Consider the following 13,755-nt stretch of genomic DNA (forward strand, 5'->3'; position numbering starts at 1 on the left):
ATTTATCTGCTCCTCAGTTGGTAGGATATTTGGAATGCCTGCCATGGTTCACTGTGGTGAACAGATCTGTTCTTGCTAATACTTATCTTTGTACACACACACACACACACACACACATGGAGTGGGGGGAGGCAGAAAGAGAGAGACATGAACAAGCCGGAGAGACAGAGTTCTTATCTGCTGGTTCTCCCCAAATGCCCACAGTAACTAGGGCTGTGCTGGGGCAGGAACCAGGAGCTGGAAACCAAATCCCCCACATAGGTGGCAGAAGCCCCATTACTGGGGTCGTCACTACTGCCTGTCAGGCTGTGCACTGATGGGAAGGTGAACTCAGAAGCCCAAACACTCTGACACAGGACACGGGCATTCTGAGTGGCATCCTAACTGCTGGCTAAATGCCTGCCCTCACAGAACAGCTTTTAAGGGAGGAAGGTGATGGTGGTAACAGATGAGAAAAACAGCACTACTGAAAATGACAGATACATTGCTTTATTATTTTTTCTAAACTTAATTACTTGAATGCACAGGTATAAGGAAATGGGTCCAAAGAGACACAGTATCTACATTAGAACACATTATTGACTAGAGAAACTAGTAATTCATCCATTTGATTGAATTTCTTAGATATTTTAGCAGGCAACATGTAAAGTTTATTTTTATCAAGGAAGATGTAGAGAGGTGCTGTTTCTCCAAGTTTTAATCACGTATGGTTGGCAATACTTTCTTCATTGTCAGTTTTGAACTCAAGGTATGTTTTCCCTTCATTTGTTTCTGGGAAGTGGGAGGAAGCCTGCATGCACATGGGTACACACACACACACACACACTCACACTCACTCCTTTTCTGAATTCCTAATCATTTACAACAGTTTCAGGTTTATGGGGAAAAATTGAGTTTTTATTTTCCTCTATTCATTTTGTCTTCTCAGTCCCTGCCAAGTGAGAGTTCACGGAGCAGGTAGACCAAGACCATCCTACAAACCTGTCATTTCACCCATATTGTTTTCATAAATTTGCTACCTCCCTTGGTGCAAACATATGATTTTCTTCTTCAGTTCACCTGAAAATTGCTTCTTCAAGCCTTCATTTGGAACGGTGTAGATTTGGGTGTTGTCAGCAGTCCAGGGATACATTTGAATAAAGTCAAATTCTCTGGGTGTTGGGCAGTGCCATCAATCACATGTGTGCCAGGGATTTGTCTGGTGGCCTCACAAATCTTTGGCTCCAAAAAGAGATCAGTTCCTCGCTTAGGAACATGATCTGCAGCTGCCTTGATGGGGTCTTTTTTTTCAATTTCCAGTTGACTGAAGCATGGTTTTTCCCAGATGAAATTTGTACGTGTGAATGCGTCTATCGAAGGTAAAGCTTTTCTCCAACGGCCTGAAATATTCCAGTAAAAGAGGATTGTATTTAGAGAGCCACATTTACAGACAGCTAAAGTTCAGGCATAAGAAATATATAAGAAGAATTTTTATTCTTCCCAATATCAGGCATTTGACAGGATATTTAAGGAAGGTTCCAACTATGGACAAGAGTTCCAGGTTGAGTCGATTTGTCCTAAACAGAAATATTATTTACAGAGAAAGTCACATGTCCTTTTCTTGTTTTTTTTTTTTTAAAGATTTAATTTATTTATTTGAAAGGCAGAACTACAGAGAGAGAGACAGAGACAGAGAGAGATATATCTGCTAGTTCATTCCACAAATGGCTACAAGAGCCTGGGCTGGGCCAGGCCAAAGCCAGGAGTCAGGAGCTTCATCTGGTCCTCCCAAGTGGGCACAGGGGCCCAGGCAGCTGGCGTCTTCTGCTGCGTTCCCAGGTTCATTAGCAGGGAGTCTTCCAGTTATTTAATCATTCAATTCTAGTGAAAAACAATCTATGATATATGTATTATTTAATTAAATGTATAGGTATAAGAATTGATGATTAAAGTAGCAGAATGTTTTTAAAGATTCATTTATATGTTTGAAAGAGCTAGATAGAGAATGAGTGAGCAAGAGCGAGAGTGAGAGAGAGAGAGAGAAAGAAAGAATTAGTTTCCATCTACTGGTTCACTCCCCAGATGGCTACAATGGCCAGTACTGGGCCAGGCTAGAACCAGGAGCCAGCAGCTTCAGCCAGGTCTCCCATGTGGAGAGCAGAGGCCCAAGCACTTGAGCCATCCTCAACTACTTTTCCCAGGCCATCAGCAGGAACATGAACCAGCACCCATATGAGATGCTGGCATTGCAGGCAATGGCTTTACCCACTCTGCCACAATGCTGGCCCACAGCAGAATTTCTAGAGTTTGGGCCTTTTGTTTATGCATATTTTTGCAGCATTGTGTTTTTTAATCTTTACTTTGTAACTAACTTCATCTTTATGTTTCTGTGTAGTTTTTTTTTTTTAATTTTGGGCAATAAGTTTTTTTAAACTTTTATTTAATATAAATTTCCAAAGTACAGTTTTTGGATTATAGTGGCTTTTCTCCCTATAACCTCCCTCTCACCCGCAGCCATCCCATCTCCCACTTCCTCTACCATCCCATTCTTCATCAAGATTCATTTTCAATTATCTTTATATACAGAAGATCAACTTGGTATATACTAAGATTTCAATAGTTTGCATCCACACAGATACACAAAGTATAAAGTACTGTTTGGGTAGTAGTTTTATTGTTAATCCACATGGACAACACATTAAGGACAGAGATCCTACATAGGGATCAAGTGTACAGTGACTCCTGTTGTTAATTTAAAAATTGACATTCTTATTTATGATGTCAGTAATCACCTGAGGCTCTTGTCATGAGCTGCCAAGGCTATGGAAGCCTCTTGAGTTCGTCAACTCTGATCTTACTTAGACTAGGTCATAGTCAAAGTGGAACCTCTCTCCTCCCTTCAGAGAAAGGTATCTCCTTTCTGCTGGGATCTCACAGAGATCTTTCATTTAGGTCTTTTTTTTTTTTTGCCAGAGTGTCTTGGCTTTCCATGCCTGAGAAACTCTCATGGGCTTTTTAGCCAGGTCTGAACGCCTTAAGGGCTGATTCTGAGACCAGAGTGCTGTTTAGGACATCTGCCATCCTGAGTCTGCTGTGTATCCCACTTCCCATGTTGGATTGTTCTCTCCTTTTTAATTCTATCAGTTATTAGTAGCAGACACTAGTCTTGTTTATGTGATTCCTTTGACATTTAATCCTATCATTATGATCAATTATGAACTGAAACTGATCACTTTGACTAGTGAGATGGCATTGTTACATGCCACCTTGATGGGACTGAATTGGAATCCCCTGGCACGTTTCTAGCTCTACCATTAGGAGTAAGTCCAACTGAGCATGTGCCAAACTGTACATCTCCTTCCTCTCTTATTCCCACTCTTATATTCAACAGGGATCACTTTTCAGTTAAATTTAAACACCTAAGAATAATTGTGTGTTAATTAAAAAGTTCAACCAATGGCATTAAGTAGAACAAAAAAATACTAAAGGGAATAAAATAGTAAGTTGTTCCTTGACAGGACAAGGATTGATCAAGCCATTGTTTCTCATAGTGTTGGTTTCACTTCTACAGGTTTCCTTTTAGGAGCTCAGTTAGTTGTCATTGATCAGGGAGAACATATGATATTTGTCCCTTTGGGACTGGCTTATTTCACTCAGCATGATGTTTTCCAGATTCCTCCATTTTGTTGCAAATGACCAGATTTCATTTTTTTTAGCGCTGTGTAGTATTCCATAGAGTACATATCCCATAATTTCTTTATCCAGTCTTCCATTGACGGGCATTTAGGTTGATTAGATGTTTTAGCTATTGTGAATTGAGCTGCAATAAACATTGAGGTGCAGACAGCTCTTTTATTTGTCAATTTAATTTCCCTTGGGTAAATTCCAAGGAGTGGGATGGTTGGGTCATGTGGTAGGGTTATATTCAGGTTTCTGAGGACTCTGCAAACTGTCTTCCATAGTGGCTTTACCAGTTTGCATTATCACCAACAGTGGATTAGTGTACCTTTTCCCCCACATCCTTGCCAGCATCTGTTGTTAGTTGATTTCTGTATGTAAGCCATTCTAACCGGGGTGAGGTGAAACCTCATTGTGGTTTTGATTTGCATTTCCCTGATGGCTAGTAATCCTGAACATTTTTTCATGTGTCTGTTGGCCATTTGGATTTCCTCTTTTGAAAAATGTCTATTGAGGTCCTTGGCCCATCTCTTAAGTGGGTTGTTTGTTTTGTTGTGGATTTTCTTGATCTTTTTGTAGATTCTGGTTATCAACCCTTTATCTGTAGCATAGTTTGCAAATATTTTTTCCCATTCTGTCAGTAGCCTCTTCACTTTCCTGAATGTTTCTTTTGCAGTACATAAACTTCTCAATTTGATGCAATCCCAAATGTTAATTTTGGCTTTGACTGCCCATACCTTCGAGGTCTTTTCAAGGAAGTCTTTGCCTGTGCCTATATCTTGCAGCATTTCTCTGATGTTCTCTAATAATTTGATGGTGTCGGGATGTAGGCTTAGATCCTTAATCCATGTTGAGTGGATTTTTGTGTAAGCTGTAAGGTAGGGATCTTGCTTCATACTTAGATATGTGGAAATCCATTTTTCCCAGCACCATTTGTTGAATAGACTATCCTTGCTCCAGGAATTGGTTTTAGATCCTTGATCAAATATAAGCTGGCTGTAGATGTTTGGATTGATTTCTAGTGTTTCTATTCTGTTCCATTGGTCTATCCATCTGTTTCTGTACAAGTACCATGCTGTTTTGATAACAACTGCCCTGCAGTATGTCCTGAAATCTGGTATTGTGATGCCTCCGGCTTTGTTTTTTTTTTTTTTTTTTTTTTTTTTGTACAGAATTGCTTTAGCTATTTGAGGTCTCCTGTGTCTCCATATGAATTTCAGCATCATTTTTTCCAGATCTGAGAAGAATGTCTTCGGTATTTTGGTTGGTATCACATTGAATCTATAAATTGCTTTTGGGAGAATGGACATTTTGATGATATTGATTCTTCCAATCTATGAGCATGGAAGATTTTTCCATTTTTTGATATCCTCTTCTATTTCTTTCCTTAAGGTTTTGTAATTCTCATCGTAGAGATCTTTGACGTCCTTGGTGAAGTTTATTCCAAGGTATTTGATTGGTTTTGTAGCTATTGTGAATGGGATTGATCTTAGAAGTTCTTTCGAAGCCATGGCATTACCTGTGTATACAAAGGCTGTTGAATTCTGTGCATTGATTTTATGTCCTGCTACTTGGCCAAACTCTTCTATGAGTTCCAATAGTCTCTTAGAAGAGTTCTTTGGATCCCCTAAATAAAGAATCATATCGTCTGCAAAGAGGGATAGTTTGACTTCTTCCTTCCCAATTTGTATCACTTTATTTCTTTTTCTTGCCTAATAGCTCTGGCTAAACCTTCCAGTACTATGTTGAATAGCAATGGTAAGAGTGGGCATCCCTATCTGGTACCAGATCTCAGTGGAAATCCTCCAGCTTTTCCCCATTCAATAGGATGCTGGCGGTGGGTTTTTCATAAATTGCTTTGATTGTATTGAGGAATGTTCCTTCTATACCCAGTTTGCTTAGGGTTTTCATCATGAAAGAGTGTTGTATTTTATCAAATGCTTTCTCTGCATCTATTGAGAGAATCATATGGTTTTTCTTCCGCAGTTTCTTTATGTAGTGTATCACATTGATTAATTTGCAAATGTTGAACCATCCCTGCATACCAGGGATAAATCCCACTTGGTCTGGGTGGATGATCTTTCTGATGTGTTGTTGCATTCTATTGGCCAGAATTTTATTGAGGATTTTTGCGTCTATGTTCATCAGGGATATTGGTCTGTAATTCTCTTTCAATGCTGCATCTTTTTCAGGTTTAGGAATTAAGGTGATGTTGGTTTCATAGAAAGAATTTGGGAGGATTCCCTCTCTTTCAATTGTTTTGAATAGTTTGAGAAGAATTGGAGTTAGTTCTTCTTTAAATGTCTGGTAGAATTCAGCAATGAATCCATCCAGTCCTGGGCTTTTCTTTGTTGGGAGGGCCTTTATCAATGATTCAATTTCTGACTTGGTTATGGATCTATTTAGATTTTCTATGTCTTCATGGTTCAATTTAGGTAGTTTGTATGTGTTCAGGAATCTATCAATTTTTGATAGATTTCCCAGTTTGCTGGCATACAATTCTTTGTAGTAATTTCTGATGACTCTTTATTTCTGTGGTGTCTGTTGTTACATTCCCTTTTTCATCTCTGATTTTATTGATTTGGGTCTTTTCTCTCCATTTTTTAGTTAGTCGGGCCAATGGTGTATTAATTTTGTTTATTTTTTCAAAAAACCAACTCTTTTTCATTTTTTTTTTTGCTGATCTTTTGTAATGTTTTTTTTTTATTAAATTCTGTTGATTTCTTCTCTAATTTTAATTATTTTTCTTCTTCTAGATTTGGGTTTGGTTTGCTGTAGTTTTTCTAGATCCTTGAGATGCATTGATAACTCATTTATTTGGTGCCTTTCCAATTTCTTGATGTAGGCACCTATTGTTATAAACTTTCCTCTTAACACTGCTTTTGCTGTATCCCATAGTTATGATATGTTGTGTTGTTATCTTCATTTGCTTCCAGAAAGTTTTTGATTTCTCTTTTGATTTCTTCTATGACTCACTATTCATTAAGGAGCATATTGTCAGTCTCCATGTGTTTGCTTTTGCTCTAAGGATTCCTGAGTTGCTTATTTCCAGCTCAATTCCATTGATCTGAGAAGATGCATGGTATGATTCTGATTCTTTTGAATTTGCTGAAACTTGCTTTATGGCCTAGTATGTGGTCAGTCTTCGAGTAAGTTCTATGCACTGCTGAGAAGAATGTGTATTCTTCAAGTGTAGGATTAAAAGTTCTGTAGATATCTGTTAGATCCATTTGGGCTATAGTGTCGATTAAATCTGCTGTTTCCTTGTTGATTTTCTATCTGGTTGATCTGTCTATTGCTGAAAGTAAAGTATTGAATTCCCTCATTACTATTGTATTGGAGTCTAAGTCTCCTTTTAAGTTCCTTAACATATCTTGTAAATAACCTGGTGCCCTGTATTAGGTACATATACGTTTATAATAGTTAAATCTTCCTGTAGAATTGATCCTTTAATCATTATATAGTGCCCCTGTTAACAGTTTTTGTGTTAAAGTTTATTTTGTCTGATATTATGATTGGCTACACCAGCTCTTTTTTGGTTTCTGGCTCTTTTTTGGTTTCTGTTGGCATGCAATATCTTTTTCAAACCGTTAACTTTCAGTCTGCATGCATCTTTGTTGGAAAGATGTGTTTCTTGTAAACAGCAAATAGATGGGTTTTGTTTTTCAATCCATTCAGCCAATCTGTGTCTTTTAATTGGAGAGTTGGGGCTATTTTTTTTTTTTGACAGGCAGAGTGGACAGTGAGAGAGAGAGAGACAGAGAAAGGTCTTCCTTTGCTGTTGGTTCACCCTCTAATGGCTGCCACGGCCAGCGCATTGTGGCTGGCACACCGCGCAGATCCAAAGGCAGGAGCCAGGTGCTTCTCCTGGTCTCCCATGCGGGTGCAGGGTCCAAGCACTTGGGCAATCCTCCACTGCACTCCCGGTCCACAGCAGAGAGCTGGCCTGGAAGAGGGGCAACTGGGACAGAATCCGGCGCCCCGATTGGGACTAGAACCCAGTGTGCTGGTGCCGCAAGGCGGAGGATTAGCCTGTTGAGCCACGGTGCCGGCCAAGAGTTGAGGCTATTTACATTCAATGTGACTATTGATAAGTAGTGACTTTACCTTGCAATTTCCCCAAAGTTATTTCTAATATATGCTTTGAACTTTCTGTGATCTTTTACTGGGAGATTTTCTTCCTTTACCTTCTTTGGTATTGATGACCGTGTTTCTATGTGTAACACATCTTTAAGCATCTTTTGCAGGGCTGGATGAGTGGTGATAAATTCTTTCAATTTCTGTTTGCTATGAAAGGTCTTTATTTCACCTTCATTCACAAATGAGAGCTTTGCAGGATATAATATTCTGGGCTGGCACTTTTATTCTCTTAGTAGTTGGGCTATATCTTGCCATTCCCTCCTAGCCTGTAGGATTTCTGATGAGAAGTCTGCTGTGAGTCTAATTGGAGATCCTCTGAGAGTAATCTGGCATTTCTCTCTTGCACAATTTAGAATCTTTTCTTTATGTTTCACTGTGGTTAGTTTGATTACAACGTGTTATGGTGAGGATCTCTTTTGGTCATGTTTATCGGGGGTTCTGTGTGCTTCTTGTACTTGGATGTCTCTGTCCTCCATACCCGGGAAGTTTTCTGCTAGTATCTCACTAAAAACGTCTTCTAATCCTTTCTCTCTCTCCATGCCTTCAGGAACTCCTGAACCCAAATGTTGTGTTTTTTAATAGTATCCTGTAGATGCCCAACAATTTTTTTTAGATTTCTAATTTCCTCTTCTTTCATTGGTTTGACTGTATACTTTCCTGTGCTCTGTCTTCTAAGTCTGATATTCTCTCTTCTGCCTCCCTGATTCTGTTTTTAAGATTCTCAACTGTGTTTTTTATTTGTTCTATTGAATTCTTCATTTCATTTTGATTTCTCTTCAATATCTCAATTTCATATTCTACTAAATTCCTAATTTCATTTTTATTCCTCTTGAACATTTCATTTTCATGAGAGAGATTTTCTTTCATGTCCTGCATGGATTTCTTCCCCTTCCCTTCCCTTCCCTTCCCTTCCCTTCCCTTCCCTTCTTTTTTTTTGACAGGCAGAGTTAGACAGTGAGAGAGAGAGACAGAGAGAAAGGTCTTCCTTCCATTGGTTCACCCCCAAAATGGCTGCCACGGCTGGCATGCTGTGCCGATTCGAAGCCAGGAGCTGGATGCTTCCTCCTGGTCTCCCACGCGGGTGCAGGGCCCAAGCACTTGGGCCATCCTCCACTGCCTTCCCGGGCCATAGCAGAGAGCTGGACTGAACAAGGAGCAAACAGGACAGAATCTGGTGCCCCAACCAGGACTAGAACCTGGGGTGTTGCTGCCGCAGGCGGAGGATTAGCCAAGTGAGCCACGGCGCCGGCCTGGATTTCTGTAGTTCATGTATTTGTTTTTTGTTACTTCTAAATATTCTTATCATAAATTTTTTTGAGTTCCATTTCTTGCATTTCTTCTATCTCATTGTCTTCATAATCTTGTATTGAAGTGTTATGTTCTTTTGGGAGCGTCATGTTGTTTTCTTTGTTCTTGTTTCCTTTGTTGTTGCATTTGTTGTTTGGCATTTGTAGTTGGACTGTCTGCTTTCAGTGACTCTCTAGAGGCTTGTGGTGGGTGTGGCCAGAGAGCTGTGTTCAGTTCTTCAGGGTTAAGGGTGTGCCAAAGGTGTCACACCCAGGTTTGGAGTGGTAAATCTCTCTCTTTGTCTGTCTCTCTCTTTTTTCTAATCAGAAGGGAAGTAATTCCACTCAGCTGAGCTTTTCTCCTTGATGGCCATCAGTACCTGAGTGCTAGCCCCAGTGGGTATAATATTCATCAGGTCTGTCCCAAGGACCACACAAAGGATCTGTGCAGTCGTCAGTGTAAGCTCAGATTCCCCTGCAGTATCTCTCACTGGGTAGCCAGGGCTGCCCGAGCTCATGGCATCTCCAACGAGACTACTCAAATCTCAGCCACACCGTGAGTTCTCCCACACACCCTCAGTTTTTTTTTTTTTCCACAGTCCTAGTTCATAAGCTCCACACATTCACTAAGTCTTAATCTCCCGTTATTACTCCCCACCAGAATCAGGTTTTTCTGTTTGGCTGGTTGCTGGGCATAGCCCTGAGCTGGCGCAGCTGTTACAAAATGGCACCTGCTCTGTCGGCTCATAGGCTTTTGTAAGGTGATTGGAAAGAGAGAATTGTGTACGTACTGTCCCTTTTTTTTTCTCTCCTCTAGTTAGGCTGGTGTATTTTCCTCCATGGGGCTTCAAGCCTCGTTCCCTCTAGGCTTTTCTTGCTGCTTTTTCACCAGTGTCTCAGGCTACCGTGTTTTCATCTCCCCTCTTTCCAGTGCTGGTGTGGAGCCTCTCGGCAGCTGGGGTCCCAAGCCATGGGTGCCTGTGCCATCCACATAGGTCTTCCATGTCTCTCTAATTATGTGTGAGTTTCCTCTGCTGTTTTTCCCCTAATTCTTCCCTGAGACTACACTATCCTCACTTGTATTAATCTGTCTTTTCCCAGACTATCAGTAAGCTCCCTCTGTATGCTGCCATCTTGGCTCCTACCCCTCTGTGTAGTTTTTTAAACAGTGATGATTTCTGATTACTGTATCATGTTCATTAAGTGGAGGTGCCATAAAAATTGAATTATACTAGCAATGAAAATTATAATCACAATTAAAAAATTCGAGAATATTTTGTTAAATATATTTGAGCATATAATCTTTCTAACATTTTGGATTGTTTTCTTTGTATGTAGTTTGTTAAATACACTTGAGCTCATAATCTTTTTAGTATTCTCAGTTGTTTCCTTGGGATATATTTATGCCAAAAAAGAGAAAAGTGGACTTTTTCAAGTTCCTTGATGTCAATTGTCAGGCTATTTTCTGAAAAGATTATACTAATCTAAAATATTATCAGTAATTCTTGTGTAATAGTTTCCTATACCTTTATCAACATTGGTATGAAAATCTTAGCTTCTATAACATATTGGGATTAGAAATTTACTAAAATAATGATGAATATATTATAATGATGAGTTGAATAGTGAATTAAAGCACTCTACCCATATCTCCCCCAGGCAGAGTTTAAAGTTTCCTGCATTTGCTTCTAAGATATTGTGATACACATTTCTGTCTATCATGTATCTATCTACTTCAAAAAATTCATGGAAAATGGAATTAAAAGATAATTTTATTTTGGTGTTGAGTAAATTTGAAATCCATGCAGAGTTTCTAATGTGCAATTCCCATGAACTTTTCAAAGACCCTTTATCTCTGTCTCATCTGCCTATCCTGTCTTCCTATCTATCTGAAATAACGTAACATATATTTTCTGCTTTAGCTACCTAATTGATTATCTAAGTAGTGGCTCTCATGCTACTTCTGAGTCTGGCATGGGTACATCAGATAACCTCAGACATGCCACCTCCCACTGGTCCGTTGCTTTTGATTATTACTTAGTGATTGCCATCTTGGTTTGGGAGGCAAGAACATTTGCCTTTATTCTGATCCAGCCTTAGTTTGATGCAGATCCTGAGCCTTGGATCTTGGGGCCAGAGATTTTCTCTCTGGTCCTGCCACTCCTTGCTGTGCTGGGAGACACTGCATGCAAGATGGCTTTCTGCCCCTTTCTCCAGGATGTGGCGTGTTTTTCCTTTTCCCTTTCTTTACTTCCCCAGCCAGAATGAGTCATCTTCTTGGACATCTTGTGTAGGATCTCCTGCCATCTCCCTAGTGTCTTAAACCATGCATGAGTTAGGGGAGGGCCCCAACGTGGTGCTTAGTGCTTTCTGCAGGATCTGCACTCTGTTCCTCTTGGGCGGCAGTACCAAGGGAGACTTTCTCCAGCCTTCTTTCCTGCTCTCCATTTGGCCTGTGCAGTGGGTGAAATCCATGGGGAAGGACCTGTAAGTGAGTGCCCAGTCCTCTTCCTCCGTGATATTTAGAGTTTTTATTTTTCTACACTGGCTCATGCTGGGCCTTTCTCACGTCCTTAAAATTGGCCTGGATTCTCTGTCCTCTTGGATGAAGATTTCATCTCTCAGCTTCTGCTGGCTGCAGAGGCTAAGCCATCCTCAGGGCAGTTAATTGGTTGTTCTGTCCCCTCCACTTCTTGATGTGTTCAAGGATTGTATGTTTGCAGATTATCTTGTTTTTTCTTGTTATGAGAGTGGGAAGGATACTCAGGAAGCTGGAAGGCTGCTTACATTTATGCAAAAAAAAAATCTTTTATAGGACAAAGAGTTCTTGGTTAATAGGCTTTTGTTTTTTAATTTTTCAGCATTTTACTTTTACCTTGATTTTATTCATTTGAAAGGCAGAGTGACAGAGAAGGAGGGAGAGACACACAGAGATCTTCCATCCACTGGTTCACTCCCTGGTTGTCTACAACAGCTGGGGCTGGGCGAGGCCAAAGCCGAGAGCTCTGGTTTCCATCTGGGTCTCCCATGTGGGTGATAGGTGCCCACACGCTTAGGCCAGTATCTGCTCTCTCCCAGGGTGTGCATTAGTAGAAAACTGCACTGGATACAGAAGACAAACCCGATCCTAGGCACTCGGACTTGGAAGGGGGTGTCCCAGGCGTGGCTTAACACACTGTGCCACCGTGCTCAGCTCATTTCAGCATTTTCAAGGTGTTGTAAGTTTTCTTTGTCTTCAGCAGTTCCGGATAAAAAGTTCACATCTGTATTTTTTCTGCTGTATAGTCGTTTTATTTTTGCTCGTTGATTCTTTCCTGAGTGCTTTCAATATGTCCTCTTCAATCTTTATTCTTGGGCCGTTTTACCACAATGTTTTTGAATCTCTGCTTGTCCCTTATTCCAGATATTGACTGCTTTTCAAACCTCGCTTTTTTCCATTCCCCAGCCCCAGCGTGGTTTTCCAGTGATTTTTCCCGAGTTTGTAAATCTGTCTACTGCAGTGGAAGCGGGCTGCTGGCAGGGTTCTTTGTGATAGTGGCCATCTGTATGCACGGGAAGCCTGCTCCAGTAGCACCTGAGATTCCCACTTGATCCTGCCACCCTCTCTGCCCTCAGATTTTAGTCCATTACGTCCCCAAAGCGGGTCTGGAGGCCACAAATCGTTTTACAATTCACAGACTTCAGTAATGCTAGCCGTGCTACAGACAGCACCCAAGTATGGGATAATTTAAAAAGTTTCTCTGGTTATTCTAAAAGCTGATCAATTTTGAAAACCACTGACACAAGTTCATAGTCTATCGTTGTCCATGACCTCACTAGGTAGCAAAATACTTCCTGACAAATCCAATTGTAAAGATGATAGAGGATTTAGAATTGTAAGAAAATGGGGTGAAAATCATCTTAGGTAATGAGAATCGTGTCATCAAAGAGACAGGCAGAAAAGTGAGGTGCTGTCATTACTGCATTCCTGGAATGTAGTGCGCTCGCTGGGGATTTGTTTTGGGCTAGATTTTGGGTGGAACTGGAGGTAAAAATAATGATACCAAGGTTCCTTGTCTAGACAGTAGAAAATCAATCAGGGTTTTTGATGGTGAGAATAACATAATTAATGCTATCCACAAAAAAGACTGACCTGATATCAAGAGACTAGAAGTGAAAAGACTTTGCTGTATTATAGAGGAGAGTAATTGTGGGCATGAATGAGAGGTTGGCTTCTGGAATGTAAAGGTTGTGATAAATGTGAAAACTGATAAAGGAAAAGATCAATAGAGGACAGTGTCAAGGGTAGCACCAACGTTTTAAGTGCAAATGATAGGGCGACTAGGTTGCCTTTTAGAACAACTGGGAACTGGGAAGGAGAAGCCGTTTAGGGTAAGTGACGAGACATTTGTCATTAAAATCGTTCGAGGAGCTGGTGGTCTTTCCAGTTGGTGATAAGTCAAACTTAGCGAAGTTCATTTATGCAAATACACAGTCTATCAGGCACACACAGTTTCTAATTTTAGCAGTAAAATTTTTCTCTCGATATTTTTCTCATTTAATCCAGAATACCCTGTGGATATATTGAATTAATATTCTAATTTATTTGCATTTAATATGTAATATTCATTTTGTAAAAATAATTTGATCTTTAAGAGTTTTCAGAACTTCATGTAAACCATTTTAAAAAATG

This window comes from Lepus europaeus, chromosome 19 (assembly GCF_033115175.1).
Source record: "Lepus europaeus isolate LE1 chromosome 19, mLepTim1.pri, whole genome shotgun sequence".
In the NCBI taxonomy this organism is placed as follows: Eukaryota; Metazoa; Chordata; class Mammalia; order Lagomorpha; family Leporidae; genus Lepus; species Lepus europaeus.